Here is a 24,609-nt window from a genome sequence, read left to right as displayed (position 1 = left end):
ACACACACACACACAGACACACACAGGCATATGTGTGTGTGTGTGTGTGTGTGTGTGTGTAGACACATATCTCTAATGCTCCTACCAAAGACAACTAGAAAAGCTGGATGAAAATAGGTAAAATCCAAACTAAAAAGGGGAACCCAAAGAGAAGTCCACAGGGTCTAGCCAGGCACTTTTTCTTTGGTGGGGAAGGGGCAGGGAACGCTACTGTTTCCCCAGTAAGATTTGCCTATAAAAGTAATGGCTAAACTACTAAGAAGTTATGGGGAACTTCTGGTACTCTCACACGGCCTGAAGAGCAAACCTGGAGTTCAGATGCTGCCAAGGGAAAAGTGATCTAATAACGGTGTTCCTTCAGTAACAACTGCCTGGGTCTACCTCTGAAGACTAAGAACGAAGTGGAACTAGCCCATCCCCTACAAAGACTGAGGCTCAGCTTCAAATAAACTCATTCCATAATCACACCAAGTTGATCATCCCTACCCTACTTCTCTCCAAAAGCAAAAGTGTGTATTCCTGGAGGAAGAGGACATTAAATTGTCAGGCTAGAAAGCAGGCAAGAAAAGTGCAAAGAATAACAAGCCCCTCTCCGAAGAGAAAGGACATACTAATGGTTCCACTTTTGACAAGGCATGGGAGAAAGAGAGGACTGCCACAAAAGCAGGTAAGAAAAAAAAATCTGATAAAATGGTAATTAATTCCTAAAGGCCAATGTGAACTACAGCATCAGTTTAAATTTTTTTAATGTTTATTTATTTTTGAGAGAGAGAAAGAGAGAGAGAGAGAGCGCGCGCGCGCGTGCACCAGAGGGGGAGGGGCAAGGAGAGAAGGAGACACAGAATCCAAGGCAGGCTCCAGGCTCTGGGCCATCAGCACAGAGCCCGATGTGGGGCTTGAACTCACGACTGCAGTATCATGACCTGAGCCAAAGTAGGACGCTTAACCGACTGAGTCACCCAGGCACTCTTTTTTAAAAAAAATTTTTAATGTTTATTTTTGAGAGAGTGCATCAGTTTTTAAAAAAAAATAGAGGTTTCACGGGGTGTCTGGGTGGCTCAGTCAGTTAAGTATCTGACTCTTGATTTCAGCTCAGGTCATGATCTCACAGTTCATGAGTTCGAGCCCTGCATCAGGCTTGGCGCTGGGAGCTAGGGGCCTGCTTGGGATCCTCTCTTTCTGCGCCTCCCCTGCTCTCTCTCTCTCTCTCTCTCTCTCAAAATAAACAAACATTAAACAAACAAACAAACAGAGGTCCCAGATGCAAGCTGAGTTTGTACTCATTTCTAAGAACTTCTCCACTAGCCTCAGCTGGGTGCTTAGGAGAAAGATGGGGCAAATCAGGACCGTCCCCCTGGTGGCTCAGACTTGCAGGAAGCTTGGGGCTGTAGACAGGTGACAGGCATGAAACATGGTGTATCCCTGAATCCTGCTCTCGCATGAAACAAATCCTTCGGCTACTAGAAACGAGGGAACAAACACCCTCACTCCGGGGACACTGCAGGGAGAGAAAACGCAAACCTTATCTGCCTCCAGGAAGGCACAGAGAATCACCCTTCCCAACCCCAGGAAGGAGGTGTTTCCCCCAGAAGGGGGAAGGGAGGCAGCAAAAGCTGTGTGTGCTGGGGTGCCCCAAAACAAAGCATGGATCTGCCACTGTTTGAGGGGGCGCGAAGCAGTTCGCTCCTGCTCAACACCCACCACGGATGCACAGCGGTTTGGCCGCCAGGGTGCAGTCGGGGAGGGGGAGACACAGAAGTGTCCCCAGGAACCAGATTCCCCCCGTCTGAGAGGTAAAACCGTAAGACAGTGACACACTGAGGTACTAGACAATAAGTAAAATGCATTATACATGACACAACGGATACACCCTACAATGTAAGGACTGAAGGTCAAACGTACTGCCTGAGTCCCTTTAGAAAAAGCTGGAACACAAGCAAAGCCAATCGATGCTATGAGGAGTTATGAGAGAGTTTTCTTCGGGGAGACAGTAGTAGTGACAGGAAGGAGCCAGGAGGGGGATTTCCTGAAAGCTTAGGATGTTTCTTTTATGCTAATTATGCTAATAAGCACATTTTGCCGGTACAAAACACTAAACTGCACATTTCTGCTGTCAGACATATAATCTAAATTTTAAAAATTATACACTAAGAACTCACAGCAGTGCTTTCCAATACTAACAAAATTAAAAGGGGGGAAAAACTCCGAAATGAACTTGTCCACATAAAGATATTGTAGAATTGGATTATATTTTCTAATTTCACTTGGACTCTTCATCTCCAGAGCTTCCTGCCTCACTTACCACTTCCAGCCATGGTATCTCGGAACACATTAACTTCAGTCTCTGTCCCTGGGATCCAGCACTAAGACTTCTTTAATCCCCAAGTCTTTTTAGAAGCAGTGCCAGGGACAAGCAGATGAGGAAGGAGACAAAGAACGATCCCACAAGAAGTGAGGAAACACCGAAGTCTCCCTTTACAGGCTGAAAGGGACTGGGCTGGGCTGGATCAGGCCCTGTGCTTGGGGGTCCTGAGGAACACCAACGGGTTATCTGACGACTGCCATCAAAGTCACATCCCTGAGGGACCCCTACCTCCTTAATCCCTGCTATCCCGGGAATGTGGCCGTGTGCAGGTCTCCACGAGCACACCCCCACGTGCCTGAAGAGTCTGCCGAAGTTCCCACCTGAGCATTTCAGGCTTTGACCAGACCTTCAAAGTATTAAACAGCCACATCCAAAGAGCCATCCAAAAGCTCAAATTTCAAAACAATTTCAAAGCTCAGCCTTGAACCACAACAAATTGGTACTGCTGACAACACTCCAGTGTTTGGTGATTCTAGTTAGTAACAGGAATAACGTCTACAGTCGTCTTCTCCTTAGTTTCAGTCACGTGATATGTTTAATGTGTGGTCACAAACAAAAGAGACGAAAGGCAATGTATTTTTACCAGAGGATAGAATATATACAAAGTAAATATAAGATGGCTACTCAAACTGAAAGACACAATATCTGAAATTCCGATCTCAATAGATGAGTTCATTGGCAGACTAGATACAGCAGAAGTCTGGATTAGCGCCACGGAGTAAAACTGACTCGCATACACCAAAACTAATGCAGAGGGAAAAGAGAGAGAGAAATAGAATCTAAGAAGTAGAAACGGTATGGTGAAAAGCTAAATACAGATGTAATGGGAGTCTTTAAGGGGGAGGAAACATAACAACAAATATTTAGGGGCACCTGGGTGGCTCAGTCAGTTAAGCATCTGACTTTCACTCAGGTCATGATCTTGAGGTTTGTGGGTTTGAGTCCCGTGTCGGGCTCTGTGCTGACAGCTCAGAGCCTGGAGCCTGCTTCAGAGTCTGTGTCTCCCTCTTTCTCTGCCCCTTCCTAGCTCTCTAATATAAACATTTTTTAAAAAGCTATTTAAAGAGAAAAAGAGTGAGAAATTTCCAAAACTGATTTAAAAAAATCAAGTTCCTAGAGCTCACCAAATCCCAAGCAGGATAAGCGAAAGCACAACTTTATCTAGGCATGCCAGTAGGACGCTGAAAATCACAGCCAAAGAAAAAAATCTTTAATATGGTCAGAATGTTGTCAAAGATCAATTGAAATAATAGAGTCAAAAGATAACGGAATAACATTTTTAAAGTTAGGAGAAAAAAATAACCACACACCTAGAATGCTACACCCAGTGAAAATAAACATGAAGGCAAAAATTATGATATTTTCATAATGCAAAAACTACGAAATTTATTGTCAGCCAGCCCTACCTGGGAAACATTAAAGGGAGTTCTTCAGGCAGGAGGAAAATAAACCCAGGCAGAAAGATGAAAATGTTAGAGATAACAAAGATCATCAGAAAGAGGAAATATACGGTTGAATAGAAACAGATACTAACTACACAAGACAATAACTGTAATGTCTTCTGAAATTTAAAACATTTATAGCACTAAATTCTATGAAAACAGTAACACAAAAGGTAAGAGCAAGTTAAACGGAGTTAGGATCAATGAAGAGGTAAAATTAATCATTTCTATTAAACTGTAATGAGTCAAAGTTACATCCTAGAATCTCTGGTCTAACCACAAAAAGAATAATAAACATACTATTAAGTGAATCAAAGGAATATATAATAAAAAATTTGTGGACCAGAGAACAAAAGGTTTAATTGTACATGTAAATCAAATTGTAACAGTTATACATTAGTTGTTTTTTTTTTTTTTTAATGTTTATTTATTTTTGAGAAAGAAGATCAGCTTAACCGACTGAGCCACCTGGGCACCCTTCACACATTAAATGAGAGTGGATTAAATTTACGAGTAAAATTGGCACACTATGTAAAAAAAACTCAACCATATACTCTTCCCAAGAGTCATACTTTATTAAAAGGGAATATAGAATGGTTGAAAGTCAGAAACAGAAAATTATATGCTAGAATATTATTAACCAAAAGACAGCTATTATAGTTACATAAATAAAAGATAAAATAAATTTTAAGGCAAGATACAGTAGTAGAGAGACAGAGGGGCATTACTTAAGAATAAAGGGGTAGATTCGACCAAATGACAGAATGGTCCTAAAACTGTCTGCACTCAAACTACAGGACTTTCAAACATAAAAAGCAAGAATAATGGAATTAAAGGATACAGATACAGATCATCATAATGGCAAGCTTTGAGTAATAAATCTCAATATCTGATGAAATAGAGAAAATTCTGTAGAAGTGTAAAAGATCTGACCATATTTAATAAAATTGGCCAAATGACATATATAGATAAAATTCTAACAGCGATAGAGTTCACATTCTTTTTTAGTGAACATGGAGTAATAACAAAAATAAACAATGTGCTGAGCTATGAGGAAAACCTGACCAAATTCCAAAATATTGGAATTCTTTGAGTGTATTTTCCAGTTGGAATGAAGTCTGAGATCAATAAAAGATAACTAGAAAATCCACAACTGTCTGGTAATTAAACAGTGTGCTTCTAAATAATCCTTGATTCAAAGAAGAAGTAAAAATGGAAGTTAGAAAAAACTTAGTAGTAGATGGCAAAGCCACAACAAATAGAAATTGGGGGTTACAGCTCAAGCAATGCTTGGAGGTAGAGGGTTACCGACTTATGTTTTTCTAACAGAAAATAAAGAAGGATTTAATTTTCTATCTCAGAAAGTCAGAAGAAAGCAAAATAAATCTTTAAAAATGTAGCAAAAGGAAATAATTCTGAAAAGAGAAAGCACATTTATATTTACAAACATATAATAGAAAAAAATCAACTAAACCAAATGCTGGTTCCTTTAGGTCAACTTTTAGAAGACTTAAAAAAAAAATAAACAGAAAAAGTACAAATATAAATACCAGGAATAAAAAAAAGACATCATTACTGGAACTACTGACAATCAAAAAAGAATAAGAGAATGTATTAACACATTTGCAAGAATATAACAGATAACTTGGATGAATGGACAAATTCCTCAAAAAAAAAAACAAAAAAAAAAAAAACACAAGTTACCAAAGTTGAAGACAGAATGAGAAAATCTAAGTGGCATTAATATAAAGCTACAATTAAAACTCTCCCACAGACAATCTCCCAGGCCCAAATGGTTTCACTGGTCCATTTTTGCAAATGTTTAAAGAAAAACTTTTACACAAATTTTGAGAGTTACGGTGAAAGGAATCACATCAATTCTTTATGCCCTGCCAAAACCTGGAGAAGACTTTGAGAGGGAATTATAGAGCAATCTCTCTCCTAAACTAAGTGTAAAAATCCTTAACAAAAGAGTAGAGACACGTGTTAATGGATATTAAGATTTAATACTGTGAAGATGTAAAGTGCCTCAAATTTAATCTACAGATTTAATACAGTGTAATTAACAAGTTAACCTAAAATTTAGATGGATATGTCAATGGCCAAGAATAGTCAAGGCAGTCTTGAAGGTGACAAAGCTGAAAGTTTACACTATCAGCTATCATTACTTCTTATAAAGCTACAATAATTAAGACAGTGTAGTACTGATATAAAGATACAAAAACCCACTAATGGAACACAATGAATCTAGAATAAACCCCTTCATGGGCTGTTAACTGATTTATGATGAAGGTGATAATGCTGTATGGTGAGCAAAGAACAGACCTTTAAATAACTACTTGTGGGTCAACTGAATACCCTTAGAGAAAAATCCAAAGAAATCTTCACCCCAATCTTATAGGATACCAGGAAAAAAGCACCAATACCAGAGAGACTGGAAATCTAAATATGTAAAGTAGAACAATAAAGCTTTCCAAGAAAACTAGTAAGAATATATAGTCTTTGGAGTAGAAAAAGATTTACTAAACAAGACACACCCAAAAAGCACAAAACCACAAAGGAAAACAATTGACATATTTGATTATATTAAAATCACAAACTTATGGGGGCACCTGGGTGGCTCAGTCAGTTAAGCGTCTGACTTCAGAGCTCAGGTCATGATCTCACTAATGGTGAGTTTGAGCCCCACGTCAGGCTCTGTGCTGACAGCTCAGAGTCTGGAGCCTGCTTCAGATTCTGAGTCTCCCTTTCTCTCTCTGCCCTTCCTCTGCTCGCACGCTGTCTCTCTCTCTCAAAAATAAACATTAAAAAATTTTTTAAATAAAATAAAATTACAAACATATTCACCAGACATCAATGAAAGAGTGAAAATCAAGACACAGAGTGGGAGAAAATATTAATAATACATATATTCAACAAAAAACCAATCTACAAAAAAAGAAAAAAGACTGCTAAGCCAACAGAAAAATGGACATAAGACTTGGACAAAAGACAAAAGAACTCCATCATCACAAAAACAAGACTATGAACATATGAAAAGCTGTCCATTATTATTGCAAATTAAAACCACAATGAGATACTGCTACATTTCCAACACAAGGGCTACAATGCACAATACCACAGGTTGGCAAGAATGCAGAGTAATTGAAACTCATATACTACTCATGGGAATGTAAGTTGAAACAAACAATTTGGACAACTCATTGGCAGGATCCTCTAAAGCTGAACACAAACACACCATATGACCCAGCATTTCACTCCCGCTCATTAGCCAACAGCAATGGGTATTATGGGTATTTATGCTCACCAAAGACATGTATTGTAATGTTCAGAGCACTTCTATAGCAGCACCAAAGTGCAAACTTTTCAGATCTATACTAACAGCAGAATGGGTAAATAACTGGGATATATTCATACAATGGAATGGTTTACAGTAATGAGAATGAATGGATAACAATTCCATGTAACCTATACAGATGAATCTCACAATGTTGATTGAAAGAAGCTAGACACAAAGATAATACATTATCCTATTATTTCATTTACATAAAGCACAAAAACAGACAATATTAACCTACTCTGCAAGAGGTCAGGATAGTGGTTATCCTTGGTGGGGGTGATGAATGCTGAGAACATTCTGTGTATCCTTAAAAAAAAAAAACAAAAACCTAAGAGAAGAACGGTCTCTGGATGATATGCTCCTTTGTATCACAGTTATCATACCCAGTAAGTTCTTTTTAATGAATCCTCACCTCTTGAAAGTTTGACCAAAGTTCCTAACTGGAATCTCCACATTGACCTAGTCTAAAAATTAAAAATGACGTGCACTAAGGTAATTTAATAAGTCTAAAATTTCCAGCACATTTTATGCTGTATCATAAATCAAATATTTTGCATTTTTAGACTATAAAATGGAATTCCAAGTTAACCACTACTTAATAATTTGATTTTCTAAGGAAGTCATTTTTGAGCAGTTTCTTAAATATATTGTATTTTTAAGGTACATAAATGTAGTTTTGATCAAATTCAAAGAAAAATATCTTCCTGTTTAAGAAAGCATTTCTTTTTATGAAAGTGGACACAGCAAAAAGAGTATAATCAACTGCTCAAAATATCTGTATTTTTAGATAAGCATATATTTCTCCATATAAACATCTCTGCCTTTGCTATTTCATAAAACCTAGAAGAATAAATTAATTCAAAATGTCCTCTGAAAAACATTTTTATAAAATGTCGATGAATCAACATTAGACAAAATAATTTTAGAAACAGAGGAAAGTGTATTGCTAGACTCTGTACTGCCCAAATTGTTGACAATAAAAAGCATTAGGATGTATGGGCTACATTAAGAGCAGGGACGTGCCATTTTCAGCCCACCCTTTCTCTCTCACCTGTACCTGGAAGAGGAAGACCCAGGTCCCAGTAGATATCCCAGGTCGTAAGATGAGGGTTACATCCAAGAACTGGTACAACAGAGAACTGGAAGAAGCTAGATCTCTGAAAACTTCTTAGACTTTGAACCTCCAGACCTTTTTCTTTTTAATGAGAGAGAAATGAACTTCGATTTCGTTTAGGCTGCTCTTATTTTGCATTCCTTTATTGTATTTAATCAAATCTGAGGTATTGTATAATTTCAGAAGTCATATATTAGAAAGTAGAATTAATTAGTCAATAATGTCAATTAGCTAAACCCTTAATTCTTTGTCTTTAAATATATTTAACTATCATGCCTTCTTCACCACAGATAAACACCATTACTAAAATCCAATCATTATTTCCTACGATAATACAATAAGCAGGGCTGGGTTACCCTACTGTGCTTTACCAAATATACTCACCTTGCGACTACCTCACCTTCAGTGAAAAACACCTTTATCCATGTACATATCTCTGCCATTATCATTTTATTTCATTCGTTTCGGTAAATATTTAGCAAGTGTGTATCATAGCTAAGCACTGATTCTAGTTACTAAAGATACACAGATGAACAAGAAACAAACAGGAAAAAAAAGCCCTCCTTCAAGAAGCTTACGGCATCGGCAGAGCTAGACGTGGCACAACCGCTGTCTGGTGTCTAACCAACAACATTCTCACCCGTGTCCGCCCCTGCCAACAGAAACTCAAAGTATTCGGGTACAGGCAGAATTACAGTGATCTCAGGGAGGATGGACTTTTCCTATCACCTAGGAGGTGATGCTTGGCCTAAACCATAAACCAGTTGTAGTAATACCGTCCTCCTTGGACAATTATTAGGCTAAGTGTGGGCACGTGACTCAGTTTCAGCTGATGGAATGTCGGCAGAAATCTCAGACGCCCTTCTCTCGCTGCTTCTCCTGTCTTGGGTGCTGACGTGAAAGTGTTGCTGCAGGAGCTATCTGGAATCCATGAAACCAAGGCCAAGAAAACACCAGAAAGGTTGCAATTCTAAGATTTTGATGTGCTATCTTCAGTTACTTGTTATGTATTTTTTTTGATGTCTCTGTAAGTTACTGGTCTGGTGTTATTTACATTTCATTTCTTATCTGATCGACACAAATTTATGAAACAATTTTCAATAGCAGCTTTACTAGCAAATGAGCAGAAGGGTAAGAGGAGCAGAAAGACAAATGAACCCAAATCCGCGTTAAGTGTTCAAGAGGCTGTAACAAAAGAAAGGGGGAGGTGTGAACTTCTAGGCAGAAATTATTTCTCTATGCCCAAAATATGATGATACATGAGGAGAAAGAGTTGTCTGACGGACAAATAGGTAGAAGAGAAAATGATGGAAAGTCACGCAGCTCATGATAAGGATTGCGGATTTTATTTTACATGTGACGGCGAGTCATGGAAGCAGTTTAAGCATGGTAATTATGATATCAGATTTTCTGACTTACAAATACTATCCTGGCACTCCCGCGAGAAGGCTGGTGGGCGACAGGGCAACAAAACATGAAGAAGGAGGTGAGAAACGATCAGGGTGAACTAATAACCTGATGGCAAGTGAAGATACAGGAGGACTCCCAGGAAGACTAGGTTTCTCAGCTGCCTTACTCATTGATCTGGCAGCATTTACTGAAAGGGGAAGTCAGGAAGGAACAGGACAGGTCCAGGGTAGAGTTCTACTGAGATACATTGTGCAGTGTGCATAAGACATGTGGGTACTCATGCCTCAAAGTCACTGCGAAATTAAGATCAGGACCCCAAAAATAAAAACCAGCCACAGATAAGCAAAGGGCATAATTACATTACTAATAATTCATTACCGGGTTCTATTTTTCCTGTATGGAGGCATTTCTTAATAACTTTGCATTCTGTTACTTACATGGCACTAAGTCCACAACAATGATTAATTAATATGTGAGCCAAACTAGAGAAACAGCTAAATATAATTTAACTGAAAATTTGTTATACTTTCAGATTCCAACTGAGAAGTTCTGCACACCCCCATGTTTCCAGGTTCAAAGCCCTGTTTTGTTCACAGGCTCAACCTGCCGGCAGTCTCCTGCATGAGGCAGGTGTTAACAGGTGCTCTGGCTTCTAAAGCAGCCCCTCAGGGCCTCTTACAACTTCCCACTGAAACAGCAGTGAACTTTTGCCGTCTGCCTCCCCATCATGTTCCTTCTGTTCTTTCAGAAACAGTTCTACAGGTTGGTTGCTCTGCTTGGGTCAAGGCTGAAGTGGAAGACCAGTTTGAACTAGAGCAGGTGATTCAGATTGATGCTAATCACTTCTCTAGCCATAGAGATGTGATGGGAACACAATGATGGGAACACAGGTTCAAGGTGTCGGCGGGAAACTCAGGGCTTTGATAAGAATTGCTGGAAAAAGAGGCTCTATTTTACATCCACTTAAGCCACAGTCACTCTGAAATCTGAGCTCGTGCATCTTGCTATCCTGAGAAGATACCAGGAATTGCCGGGGGCTCCTACCTAGCGTGAGAAAGCGCCAGCACGGTAGAGAGGGGCTGAGTCACAATGACAGTAATTGAGCATTGAAGTTAGCTATGATACTTGCACTCTAACTAACTTTAGACTTTTTAGTTATATGAAGAGTAATACACATTGTATTTTCTGCGCACACACAAACTTTCCTAGTAGCACTCAAAACACGGTCTCAGCATCATTCTTGTGAGGAATCCCCACTAAATACATAGGTTCTTTCATTGCTGTCTTGGGTCTTAGTGTTCTAGTGGATCATCCACAACATTGCTAGAAATTTTAAAAGGCTTTCTCCCAAGAAGTATGTATAAATTTACATTATCACTGCCTCACTAGCTGTCCCCGTTTAAAACAACAACATCTATGTCAATCAGAAAAATTCCACTATGTCGTGGGAGATACAGTGCTGCCGTTGTCATTCCCTTCAGGCACCTCTTCTCTGTCCTGTCCACTCAATTCATGATTTTTACATATACGTCCTCAGTGACTACAGAAAAACTCAGTGAGGGGCTCCTGGGTGGCTCAGTCGGTTGACATCTCACTATTGATTTCAGTTCAGTCATGATCCCAGGGTTGTGAGATCGAGCCCCGCACTGGGCTCCAGGCTGGGCGTGCAGCCTGCTTAAGATTCTCTCTCCCTCCCCACCTCTGCCCCTTCCCCACTCGTGTTCACTCTCAAAAATTAAAGTAAAAATAAATGAAAACTCAGCAACTAGAAAAAAAATGGGACAAATGAGAGATAAGACAGAATACTGTACTCAAAGAAGTATAACTCTTTAGTGATATAATACAAAGGAAGGAAAAAGCAACAAGGTACTTGTCTTTTTTAGGTATTTCCTCCAACCATTTGGCCAAGGTAGAGGGGAGAAAATTCTATCTCAACACAACAGAACCATACTCGGTCATGAAAAGCATGACAGATGATGGCAATTAGGCCAGGATATTGGCAAACATTTTTACCGGTCTTGAGATTTTTATACTGATCAGATAGTGATGTAACTGATCCATTGTCCCAGAACACAGCGTTTGGGCCCTGCAGGCAGCAATCTGCATATTGTCTTTGGATGTCCTTTACGAGTCTCTTCCCATTCCAGAATGAGAATGAAGATATTAGATACCACCAGCTATGATCAAAAGGCTGTGGGATGAGATAGTCAAAACAATAATCCTGAAGAAAATAAAAAGCAACAGAAGATCCATACCAAAGAGCAATAAAAGGCACAATTCAAACTGGAAAAACAAACAAACAAAAAAAAACAAACCCCAAAATCTATTAGTGATTTCAGAAAACAAGTAAAAAAAAATTCAAAAACATTGTGGGAAAACAAAAAGATTTTTAAAATTAGAGACGAAATGAAATATATGGTGTACAGGGGATGAAACCCCAACCTACATATTATAAACATGTTTAGAGAAAACAGAAGCACAAGTAACAGAAATAAAAGCAACAACCCAAGAGGTAGCCAAAATAACATTATCCGGGCTGAAAAAGACCCTGATTAGGACCCTGAAAGTAGTCCTCTTATCTCAAGCAAAATATATATTACGGCAAAGTCAGGGCACTCCATTTAATTTTTTGTACGACCCTATGAGCATGTAAGTAGAATTTTTTTAAATGTTATGTACAAGTGCGGAAAATGCAGATTAAACATATCTCACCACTGCACCAAATTCCAAAAATCAGCAGTACAATAACTATGTTAAATTCAGCCACTGTGATCTCACTATTCTATAAATGGACAAAATATAATTCATGTGTGAAGGGAAAATGAACCAACAGAAACGCACTGTCATACACACAAGGATTTAGAAGGCAATTTATCCATGAAAAATTCCTTTGAAAATTACTTGAATAAAAATTAGAGGCTTTTGGAGAGAGGCAAACCATAAAATGGATCCAACCGCAAAGAACAAACTGAGGGGTGCTGGAGAGGAGGTGAGTGGGTGGGGGATGGTGTAAATGGGTGATGGGCCGTAAGGAGGGCACTCGTTGGGATGAGCACTGTTGTATTTAAGTGATGCATAACCACATTCTACACCTGAAACCAGTATTACATAGTATGTTAACTGAAATTTAAATAAAAACATCAAACTAAAAAAATAAAGTCTAGCTTGTCCGATATTTAAAAAAAAATTTTACAGGCTTTTAAAAAATTAAAACAACTCAAACATGGATGTTCATGCAATTTTAAAAATATATTAAGCAAATAAATCTGAATATTTAAGTTTAATGGTTACAAAAATTCATATATCAAAAGTAATTACTGAAAGAGAAGACCAGAGAAGAGTTAGTTATAAAAATCTGAACATCTTGGTTTTCCCAAGTACTGAAGTTTTGGAAAAGAAGGAAACAAAGTATACTAAATTTCTCATTTCACAAAGGTAACCAATAGACACAATCTGTGTCTTGATATTTAGGGAGAAATTAACTCAAAGTATTTTTATAACTTAAAAATCATCATGAAATATTAAATTTTGTTATTTTTATGTTAAAATAGACTATAAATTAAGTTCAAAGAAAATAATCAGACAAAAATGTATAAACATATATATAACATCTTAATATGCAAACATTGGTACCCAGCAGGTTTGAGAAACAGTAAGAAAAATTAATAAAAGGGATTGAAGTGTATTCAAAGGTCAGAGATATATCAGGATGCAGATATTCAAGGTAGTTTTGTTTAACTCACCTTTATACTCCCTAGAATTTTGCAAATTTTCTTAACTGCATTGATTACATTAATAAAAAAACAACAACATAAAAACACCTTGCTGAAAATCAGTGTTTAAAATTTTAATACAGGGGCATCTGGGTGGTTCAGTCTGTTGAGCATATGACTCTTGATTTTGGCCCAGGTCACAAACTCATGGTTCATGGGTTTGAGCCCTGCACCAGGCTCTGTACCGACAGTGCAGAAACCTGCTTGGGATTGATTCTCTCTCTCTCTCTCTCTCTCTCTCTCTCTGCCTCTCCCCAGCTCGAGTGCTCGCTGTCTCTCTCTCTCAACATAAATAAACTTTAAGAATAAATAAATAAAATTTTAATACATTATACATTCAGAGTTATGCAGAAATATTTTTGTAATCATATATCAATATGTGCTTATTCGAAAACATTTGGAAACTGCCCAAAAATGGGAAGGATTTTTTTTTTTTAATCGGCCACTGGCCCGCTCATTTGAGATCTTTCTCCTCTGTCTAGTATCCATAATTCTAAATGACCGCTATTCTCACTGATAGGTAGAGCCACGGATTATCAAGGACGAATGAAATTTTAAAAGACCTCTAAATCATCTCAAAGTGTGTGTCTCAGATCTCCTGCATCAGAATTAACTGAGAAACTTGCAAAAACATGCAGATTCCTGGATCACACCCCAAAGCTAGTGAATCAAAATCTTCGGGTAAAGCCTGGAAACTTGCTTTTTAACATTACTACCAGATGACTTATATGCACAGTAAAGGTGGAGAACTACTTACTTAGTTTAATGGCGCAAAGATAATTTAGCCGAGAAGCTGCCTCTGGTGTCTTGTACTGATCAAGATTCATCTCTCAAATTTCTATCATTCCTAGGTTTACCTTTCATGTGCTTGGCGGGGCAGTTTATCCAAGCATGCCCGACATATGTCAAATCATGATGTTCTTAAAAGCTTACACGGTGAAATAGGTCACAACAAGCACAGTATTAACCTGCATTAAAATCCTGGATTAGGTAGCAAATAGAAAAGACCAAGGTCATTATGGTAGTTCTGGTTTGCACGCAAAATGACCACTACGCCAGTATGAATTCCAATCTGATCGGTAACACACAGGAATTACAAGTAAGATCGAGACACGGATTCAAAGACGCAGCCTAAGTGAATGGAGTTATTCTATCATCCGCCCACATACTTATTTTATCACCCATCTGCATATTTATTTTTATACTTTCCTACATTTTATGCAGCAAAAGGAAAATTCCATGAATTATGGAATTAGATCTCTCTAGGTGCTTGGAGGATTACAGAATCTCCTGAGCGGCAATGTGGGGTAATTTTTAATTTGACTAAAGTCATCCGCTTTTCTTAAACAATATGATCATTTATATACCTTCAGTGTGACCATTCTGAGTCAGCTGAAGTAGAGGAGTGAAATCATACGTTTTCATCCATAAACCAGTAAGTTTGAAGTCAATATTCCACTGAGAGAGACATTTGATGTAAACATGTATTTATCATAAAAAAATAGGATTATTCCCATATAGGGTATGGCAAGAATGTGTAACCTTAGTTCTATAAACAGGATCATTCCTGCTGAATAAAGACTTGAGAAGCTATACCATGAATCATTCTGTAAACCTGAGGATCCCCGCCCCCTTCTAATTAATCTGTTCTGTGGGTTGGATTATTCATATGAGTTTTTAAGGTAGGGTGGCCTTTATCTGTCTGTGAAAATCATGATTCCCATTTGGCAGAAGCTGTTATTCGGACTGGCATTTTCTTGTTCTAGACAAGGTGTGTTAGAAAATTATTTTGATGGAGCACCTGGGTGGCTCAGTCAGTTAAGCTTCTGACTATCGATTTCAGCTCAGATCATGATCTCACAATTCCTGAGATCGAGCCCCACATTGGGCTCCAAGCTATCAGGGCAGAATCTGCTTGGGATTCTCTATCTTTCCTTCTCTCTCTGTCCCACCCCCACTCATGCGCTCACATGTGCATGCTCTCTCTCAAAATAAACATATTTTGGCAAGTCAATTCAGAAAAACTAGCAAAGGAAATCCAATGGTTTTTAAAGCTTAAAAGCTTTAAAATGAAAAGAAATAGTCCGTATGATGTCACTAAATCCAAAAATGTCTTTAACGTATGCATGCATACACTGATAGAAGGCCTGAGATGAATCCTAAAGTTTGAGAAGTGAAGGGTTGTATAGGCTAAGGCAGGGCCAATGCAGATCAGGTAAGGTGTTAATCTACTTAGTAGCCCATCTGTCAAAAATTATGCCCCTGGCCAACATAAAATTCCCCTTAAAGATGGATAGTGAAGGTGATACATTATGTCCAAAAAGATACTATCCCATGTTTATGAAATGTAGCCACTACTACATTTTCAGGTGGATTCATTTACTTAGCAGTTCCTGGTGCTCCCAAGTAAAGTTGCAAAAGGGGAAGCATACGTGGCCATTAGCAGCTCATGAGGGGACTGGGTCCAAAGGCATAACGCACCTTCTATCAACCAGTACTTCCCAAACTCTACTTGGTTAAGAATCACTTGAGGCTTATTAAAACACAGATTCTGGTTTGCTAGGGGTGTGGCCTGAGGATGTGCATTTCCATCCAGCTCCAAGGAGATGCAGTTGCTGCTGGTGCAAGGCACACCTGGACTAACACTGCTCTAGACGGCTCTGGAATCAAAGTGGCACGAGGTCTAGAAAATAAACATCTAACTTCAAACTGTTGCCCAATGGCAGCCACCCTCCAGGCTGCACATGTGACTTCTGAAAGCTTCTTAGTTCTAGTCTTCTTAACACCCAATTGTAGGTGTGATGGCTCTGTACACTTATGTACCACTGAGATTCATTAGGATAAAGAATTTCTAAGGTAACTGGATCCCAAAAAATCACAAAGAACTTTACGGCAAAACTCAACTTGTATTAATGAGAAAATTAAAAAATGGCACAAACTGTGGGAAAACACTTTTTAACCAGTATTTTAAGTAAACTTTCTAGCAGACCAAACCCATGTATGATGTTCATTTTGTACAGTTATTATTTTAACAATATAGAATAAATGTAAGCCATCTAAATCCTTGACTACTCAAACTTTTGAATTAGTCATTTGAAAAACTACAATGACAGAGAAAATGATGCTGGTGATCACCTTTTCCACAGATTCACTCTGAGCAACACATCATTGTGTGTGTTGTGATCTCATCCAAAATAAGTGTTAGATTAACTGGTCTCTGAGGACCCTTCTGGCCAAAATTCTGAAATGAACCCTTCAAAACCATTACCATGTTTACCTTAAAAATAAAATGTTGCTTAACTCTTCATTAAAACTCATTCATAATGTTTTATTTCAAAGGACCAAGCTTAAATATTACCTATTTCATATTAACCAACCATCCAATTCTCAAGGCTCCAGATGGGGCTGTTATATATTGGAAAATGAAGGTTTTCCTACAGCACATACATAAGTGCTCGGTGTGATGAGAATTATCTTCCACTTTCCAATTTGAGAGTAAATTGTGTGTGTGTGCGTGTGTGGTAAGAAACTGAACTTATCACACATAATTGCAAATGAGGATGCCGGGGATACTGGTTGATGCTCACAACCTAACGTGTCAACACTGTGGAAGATAATGACGGACCTAAGAATAAGGAAAAACTACTGAACTCCTCTCCTGTGAGTTCTCAATGTCTGAGCATTCCAATCTACGAACCAAGTGTTGAATGTTGAATGTTGTGACATCCCCACCAAAGCAAGAAAAATCATTTCCTACATCTTTTGATAGTTTTCCTGAACATGACAACTATCAGTCATCCCTATAATAGCAAATAACAGTGACAAATTATCTCCCATATGATCTTAGTGTAGATTTGTATGACTTACTGTTGTTACTATAGATAATTAAAATGCAGAATTCCAGAGTTTTAGGAGGTCATCAGGCTAGAAAATCACACTTTGGAAGTACGTGTAAAGTAATAAAAAGTAAGGCTTCTGTCATTATTGTTTTTTTTAATTATCTCACTCAAGTAGCCAATAATGTCACATCTGGATCACAAGTGCCACCAACGGCTTCAATTGCAGGTTGCCCCCCCCCCCTTTTTTTTTTTTTTTTTACAAAGTCTAGCCTATTTCAAATGTTTGAATTTCTCTCCAGTTATATAGATATCTATATAAGATATAGATATTTTTTCTAGACATTGAAATCAAGTAACAACAATCTGAACCCTCTATCCTAATGTTTTACCACCAGAACTTTTGAAATCCTTCCAATCAATCATGACGGGATTATTTTCTTTAGCTATACAAAGGCATAGGTCAAAGCTGGTCATTTTACATTTCCCTACCAATATTTGTAACCAAAGTCACAAATCCTTCTTGAACATTTTAAGTAACCTCAGGTAAGACAAAAGATTTTCCTTTGGGTTTTATTTCTGTATAGAGTAAATTCTTTGGGGAATTTCTCAAATTCTCTTTAGGCATCCACATCTCATTTCTTGCTCACAAATCTCCAGGAATAGTGTCATCAACAGTGAGAGAATAATTACCATGTAATTATCACAGAACACAGCAGGTCTTGGATGTTGAAAAGTGCCAAGCAATTCTTAGTTTAATGTATCTTTCTGATACAAAAGAAGTCAGAGTTAATAAGAAACTCCTCCCAAATTCCTAACATGATTTTTATGGATTAAAATACTCTCAGTAAAATACTCCGTTCCTGAAAACACACTAAGAGCTGTATGCCTTCACTCTAATATTTCAATCTGCTAAATGGATTAGACATACAAAAGATAAAATGACAGAACTCACCAACTGCACAAAGTAGTAGTGATGCTTGTATATACCTCGTTATACCATGAAGAGCTGAGTAAACTGCTTAAGTCATCTGATAAACTTACCTTTCTGGCATGTATTAGATTTCAAATACATTCTAGAATATAGGAAGGAAATGTAAATCCTTCGCCATTGTTTGAATTTCACCTTAGTCTTCATTACAGAGTTCAGGCAAACAAAATTAGGTAATCTGGAGAATTTGAACAAATTTTATTGATCATGATAATCTAATCACTTATGTTGGACTTCTAGGATGTATCAGGGTGAAAAAACCAAAACTATAGCTGTTCCTAATCTTCTCTGATTTCAAAACTTCCACTGGCTTCTCCAAGCCCAGGCTGAGGGTATACCTACAGGCAAGAGAGAACAACAAAAACATTCTAGCCCTCACAGTCCCTCTACTGGGAGCAGAAGATTTAAAAACATTTTTTTTCCAGGGGTGCCTGGGTGGCTCCGTCGGTTAAGCGTCCAACTTTGGCTCAGGTCATGATCTCACAGTTCATGTGCTTGAGCCCCACGTCGGAGCTGTGCTGAGCCCCACGTCTGTGCTGACAGCTCAGAGCCTGGAGCCTGCCTCAGATTCTGTCCCCCTCTCTCTCTACCCCTTCCCCGCTCATGTTCTGCCTCTCTCTCTCAAAAATAAACAGACGTTGGGGCGCCTGGGTGGCGCAGTCGGTTAAGCGTCCGACTTCAGCCAGGTCACGATCTCCCGGTCCGTGAGTTCGAGCCCCGCGTCAGGCTCTGGGCTGATGGCTCGGAGCCTGGAGCCTGTTTCCGATTCTGTGTCTCCCTCTCTCTCTGCCCCTCCCCCGTTCATGCTCTGTCTCTCTCTGTCCCAAAAATAAATAAACGTTGAAAAAAAAAATAAACAGACGTTTAAAAAAATTTTCAACATTTTTTTCCAAAGCTAAATTTGTGGCTTTCTAATAATATAGAATTACTATGTAATGAATAAGAGTCAAAAAATTTTAGGACACCAATATTAGGAATAACAAATAAAAAGAATGAAGAATTTTTAAACTTACCAGTAAATATATTTGCTTTTTTCCCCCCAGAGATACCCACAGTTCTTTGTGTATTTCTATAAATATTAACGCAGGAGAAATTCAGATCAATATAAATAATATTCAACTAGCCATTTTAATATAAAGTTTAAAGACCTCACTTAAGAAAATATGATTTTTTATATTGCACATAAAAAATAAATACAGTGCCCATTATATTTTGGGCGGTTAAGGAAGGAAGGGAGGAAAGAAGGAGGTTTTTCTTTCCACGCATGCCCTTTGAAATAGGCCCCTGGTTTATTCCAATTGAGAAGCCTTCCCAAAAACTCAATGTAATGACCTAAAACTAGCATTTGTAACATTAATCTCTAATCCACTAATGTTTCCCCAAATTTTGAGTTAATGGACCATTTTTCATAGTCACTTAATTACTGTTTCAATGTTAGATCACAGAACAGTGAAAGACTGTCAGATTTCCTCCTTCACACAGGTAAGACACAACTATGCCCATCTCCTTGCACACCTAGGCCAGTGAGGCAGAATCCCAAAAGGATGGAACAGGGTGCTTTTTCCCCAGGGGCTGCATCACCAGAGGCCCCGCACGGGCTCCTCTATAGCAGAGCAGTGCAAATACCCAACACCTGCGGTGTTCTAGCATAATCACCTGGAGATTATTCTCTCACTGGGGAGGAGATTATTCCCGGAGATCTGTGAGCAAGAGATACAGACACCTAAAGAGAATTTTAGAAATTCCCCCCCAAAGAATTTACGCTATAAAGAAAACGTAGAGGAAAACCTTTTTCTTACCTGAGGTTCCTTAAAATGTTCAAGAAGGACTTGTAACTTTGGTTATAAAAATTGGTAGGGACGGGAACCTGGGTGGCTCAGCCGGTTAAGCACGAGACTGTCCATTTCAGCTCCGATTATGATCTCGGGGTTCGTGGGTTCCGCCCTGGGTCTGGCTCTGTGCTGACAGCGCAGAGCCTGCTTGGGATTCTCTCTCCCTCTCTCTGCCCCTCCCCTGCTCGCTCTCTGTCTCTCTCTCAAAATAAATAAACTTAAAAAAAAAAATTGGTAGGGAAAATAAGTTTCTCTGGGGGATATTTCCGAAACACTCAGTGAAACATTCAGAAATGTAATCCCTCCGTTCAAACCCTTGTGAAAGGCTCCATCAATCCATCAAAAGAAGTTACAAAAACAAGTGGGTTAGATTTGGTACATAATCAAACTTCACTAAATTTCATTTAAATCAATGGCTTTTAATGTAGTAAAAATTAAAAAGTCAGCTTAAATTTGCTCCTTTTACTATGTGTATGCAAAACACAAATATGTGTATTTAATATTTGTATGCAAAACTCTGGGGACCTGTGGGTGGAAAAGCAGGAAAACATTGTATTTTTATGATTGACCACAGGCTATGCCTCTCACACTTAATACCGTCTTTTTTTTTTCCTTTTCACTCCGTAAAACCTGAATATTAAGACCATCTTCGAAAGGGCTGGTAGTCAGTACAGAAGCGCCTGGCGGGCACAGAGATGTGAATAACAACCTGGCTCCGGTGGCACAAATACTTAATAACCTTAAGAATTAGAATGGTGTCCCTCGTCGTGGCCGCTTCACACCCCAGGCGCAGCTCAGATAAACCCACGCTGGCTGCGCGTTGTGCCTCGTGATAATCAGGTGCGTGACCCGAAAACTCCGAAGCTTCGCCCGCCAGCAACGTCGTGTGCAAATCCCAGGAGGGCGCGCTCAGCCCCGGTGTGCGGTCCCCACGGGCGCGCTCGCACGCCGGATCCTGCGACGCCACCGCGGTTCGAAGACCACCGTTCACGCCCGCGCCCGCCCCGCTCTCGCCCTGCGCCCCGCGGGCTCCTTACCTGGAGGAGGCGGCGACCGCAGCGGCGGACAGCGGAAGGTGCTGAAGCGGGCGCGGCGGCGGCAGCAGCGGCGGCGGCGGCGGCGGCGCAAGATCAGCCCGCGTGCGCCCCGCCCTCCCCGCCTGCGCGCCGCGGGCTCGCGGGGCGGGGCGGCCGGGCCGCGGGTTGCGGGGGGGGGGGGGGGGGAGGGCGGGGAGGGCGGGGCTCGTCGCGCCGGACCGCGCGCCCCGCTCTCCTGGGCCCTCCAGGAAGGCCACGTGACGGCCACGCTGGTCTCTGATTGGAGCGCCAGGCGGAGAGGCGGCAGCGGCGCCTGACCCGGGAGAGGGTGGGTGGGGGAGGCTGGTTACCTGGCAACGGGGAGTCTGCGCGGAGGACGCCGTTCCAGGCATTGGCGGAGCTGCTGCAGAGTTTACAGCGAGGCTGAAAGTGGAGGAAAGCAGTGAGCCGCCGGCGTTCTCACAACCTAACATATTCCACATACCGCGTCCGCACTTTCTAGGGAAATGAGTCAAATGTGCAATAAATGACTCACCCCGTCTTCTTGAGGGGCGTGGAGGACGGCGTTGAGCCTCCTTCAGCGGCGAGGCTGCACTGGTCATGAACTGTCATCACCTGGAATGGGAATGCGTGCAAAACGCTGTCTCTCCTGCGCTTCATTAGTCTCATTGGGCTCAGGTAGCTCAGTAGAAGACCACTTTGGAGGCGATTATTTGTCTTTGTTAGTGGAGTGCTAGGTAGATAATACACCTGCCATCAATGTGTGCAAAGCTGATATTTTCCTTGTGGAAATCTGGTTCAGTGGAAATGCTTGGTACTGTCGTTCGTAATTTCTTCATATCTCTGAAACATCTTCACTATTTACAGCCCTTATCAAACACACTGAAGAAAATAAGGCTCGGGATAAAGGATATTTAACAACAATTACTGAACTCGAATTATATGTCAGACTCTAGATAGTTAATAAACTAATTAATAAATTAATCCCCCAACCAGAGAAATTGCCTGGACATAATTCCTATCCATCTTTGCCATAGATTTTTCTCCTCTTTCTTCTAAAATATTTCTCGCAGGCCGTACCCCATCACAGCACTTAACATTCTGTTTTGCAAATTAAAATTCACTTGAAAGTTGCCTTTCCACATAGACAATTCAGTGTTTAAAAACTGGAATCAGTGCTTACAATAGTTTTTTTAAATTTTTATTTATTCTGAGAGACAGCACGTGTGGGCAGGGAAGGAGCAGAGAGAGCGGGAGAAAAAGAATCCCAAGCAGGCTTTGCGCATTGTTGCAAGACTCGATCCCAGGACCTCCAGATCACAAACCTGAGCCCATATTGAGCCTGATGCTTACCTGACTGAGCCACCCAAACATCCCAGTTCTTAGAACTCTTGCCTACATTCTAAAAATGTGCTTGATGAATAGCAGATCTTTAATAACGGACGGACGGATGGATGGATGGATGGATGGATGGATGGATGGATAAATTAGCATATGATCTACCAGAGAAAGTAGAGAGGGCAACAACTTAGTATAATTCCCATGTAAGCTCTGAAACACGGTTGTATAACAGTTTTATGAGATGATTCCAGGTGCGAGAGGGAGGAATTTTTCTTCCAGTGTGTTCATAGAAAATAAGAATGTTTGAAGGGTGCCTGGTGGTTCAGTCTGTTAAGTGTCCCACTCTTGGTTTCAGCTCGGGTCATGATCTCACGGTCATGAGATCAAGCTGTCCCCTGCTCCAGGTCAGGCTCTGCACTGACAGCGTGGAGACTGCTTGGGATTCTGCCCCTCTCTTTCTGCCCCTACCCTGCTCTTGCTCTCTCCCTCAAAATAAATAAATAAACTTTTATAAAAGGTGATGTTTGAACAGGAACATAATAAATAAATAGATTTCACCTGATGGAGAAGGAGAGCCGACATTATGGAACAGGAACAACATGGCCAAAAGTGGGGGAAATGCATGATTGGTTTAACTGATTTGGACTTAATTGCCTTGTCTAGAGGAGGTAAGAGCTACCTAAAGAAATGTGGGAGGACAGAAATTGGCAAAAAGTTAAACTGGAAAAATAAGAAAACCAGATTGAGAAAGACATTGGACTTTCTTTTTTTTAATTTTTTTTAACGTTTATTTTTTATTTTTGAGACAGAGCATGAACGGGGGAGGGGCAGAGAGAGAGGGAGACACAGAATCAGAAGCCACAGAATTTGGAAGGTATCCAAATGTTGGAGATAAAAAGGATGCAAAGAAATGAAAAACATGATCAATTAGGAGAAAAAGGCAGTGGTTCATGGAAAAGATGCTAATGGCCTAAATTAAGACAATAAAAATAAGAGCAATGAAGAGGGAAGATTATAACGAACATTTCTGGGAGAATAACTATCATTTTCATTTATGACTATTTGCTAGGTACCATGCTGAATAGTCAGTAAGAGACATCAAGAGAAAGAGTTGTCAAAGACAAAATGTCTAGCTTGGTCCATTGGTTGGATGGAAAAGTCTTCTGTGTCTCATTGATTCAAAAATGCTCTAACTCTCCACTTAAGAATCATGAAAGCAAATGAAACATTAGAAATTATCTGGTTATGGGGTGCCTGGGTGGCTCAGTCAGTTAAGCGTCAGACTTCAGCTCAGGTCATGATCTCGCGGTTTGTGAGTTCCAGCCCCGCGTCGGCCTCTGTGCTGACAGCTCGGAGCCTGGAGCCTGCTTCAGACTCTGTGTCTCCTTCTCTCTCTGCCCCTCTCCCACTTGTGCTCTGTCTCTCTCTATCAAAAATAAACAAATTAAAAAAAAATTTTTAAGAAATTATCTGGTTATGCATTCACAATTTAAAGATGAAGGAACTGAGGCCTGGAAAGTTATAGAATTTGTCAAGGTCATATAGCTACATTAATAGCCGAACTGATACCACGAGCTCTGATTCCCAACTGAGTACTCTTCTCCCTTGTCTGTGATTTGGTTCATTAGTTTTGAAAGAGAAATTTAAATAATGACAGATATAGTTAGATTGAGAACCCAGAGAAACAATATAACGTAATTAGTAATTCGTAAGGAAAAGATCTCTTTACCCTGATTTTCATTCTTTCTTCAACAAATATTTAATGTGATGCTCTCATCACACAGTGAAAACAATTGTCAGTGGCTCAGCCTGGCTGGCAGTTTCAGGGCAATCGTTAATTCTTAACACATAGAGTACACAGAGTTCTTCAGGATGAAATTTAAAGCAAAGTGATTAGGGAACCAAATGCGTATAGTCGATTCATCCTCAAGGCTAGGCATGTTCTAAGAGACCAGTAGCTTTGAAGAGATAGTCCATGTTATTTTATGTGGCAAGTGCTTTTTTAGTGGATATTCTAAATAAAAAACCAATCAGGAAGGACTTTAAAAAAATTTTTTTTAATGTTTATTTATTTTGGAGAGAGAGTGACAGAGCACGAGCAGGGGAGGGGCAGAGAGAGAGGGAGACA

At 39.8% G+C, this 24,609-nt stretch overlaps 1 protein-coding gene across 10 annotated transcripts in view; it reads right to left on the bottom strand.

The window, feature by feature from the left end:
* Window positions 1–21,210, bottom strand: part of WDR17 (WD repeat domain 17) — a 107,797-nt gene extending 86,587 nt beyond the window's left edge. For 7 of the 10 annotated variants that reach the window (XM_019828217.3, XM_019828225.3, XM_023252304.2 and 4 more), the window contains exon 1: window positions 21,141–21,197. The gene's annotated coding sequence lies outside the window, so the exon portion shown is untranslated. Of the gene's footprint in view, window positions 1–21,140 lie in introns of all 10 variants that reach the window. The other 3 variants (XM_023252308.2, XM_023252307.2, XM_019828219.2) reach the window with 3 other exon arrangements.
* Between the last annotated feature and the right edge of the window lie 3,399 nt (window positions 21,211–24,609).

Source organism: Felis catus, chromosome B1 (genome assembly GCF_018350175.1).
Source record: "Felis catus isolate Fca126 chromosome B1, F.catus_Fca126_mat1.0, whole genome shotgun sequence".
In the NCBI taxonomy this organism is placed as follows: domain Eukaryota; kingdom Metazoa; phylum Chordata; class Mammalia; order Carnivora; family Felidae; genus Felis; species Felis catus.
The sequence above is the reverse complement of the archived record's forward strand: the minus strand, read 5'-3'. Positions and strand labels throughout refer to the sequence as shown.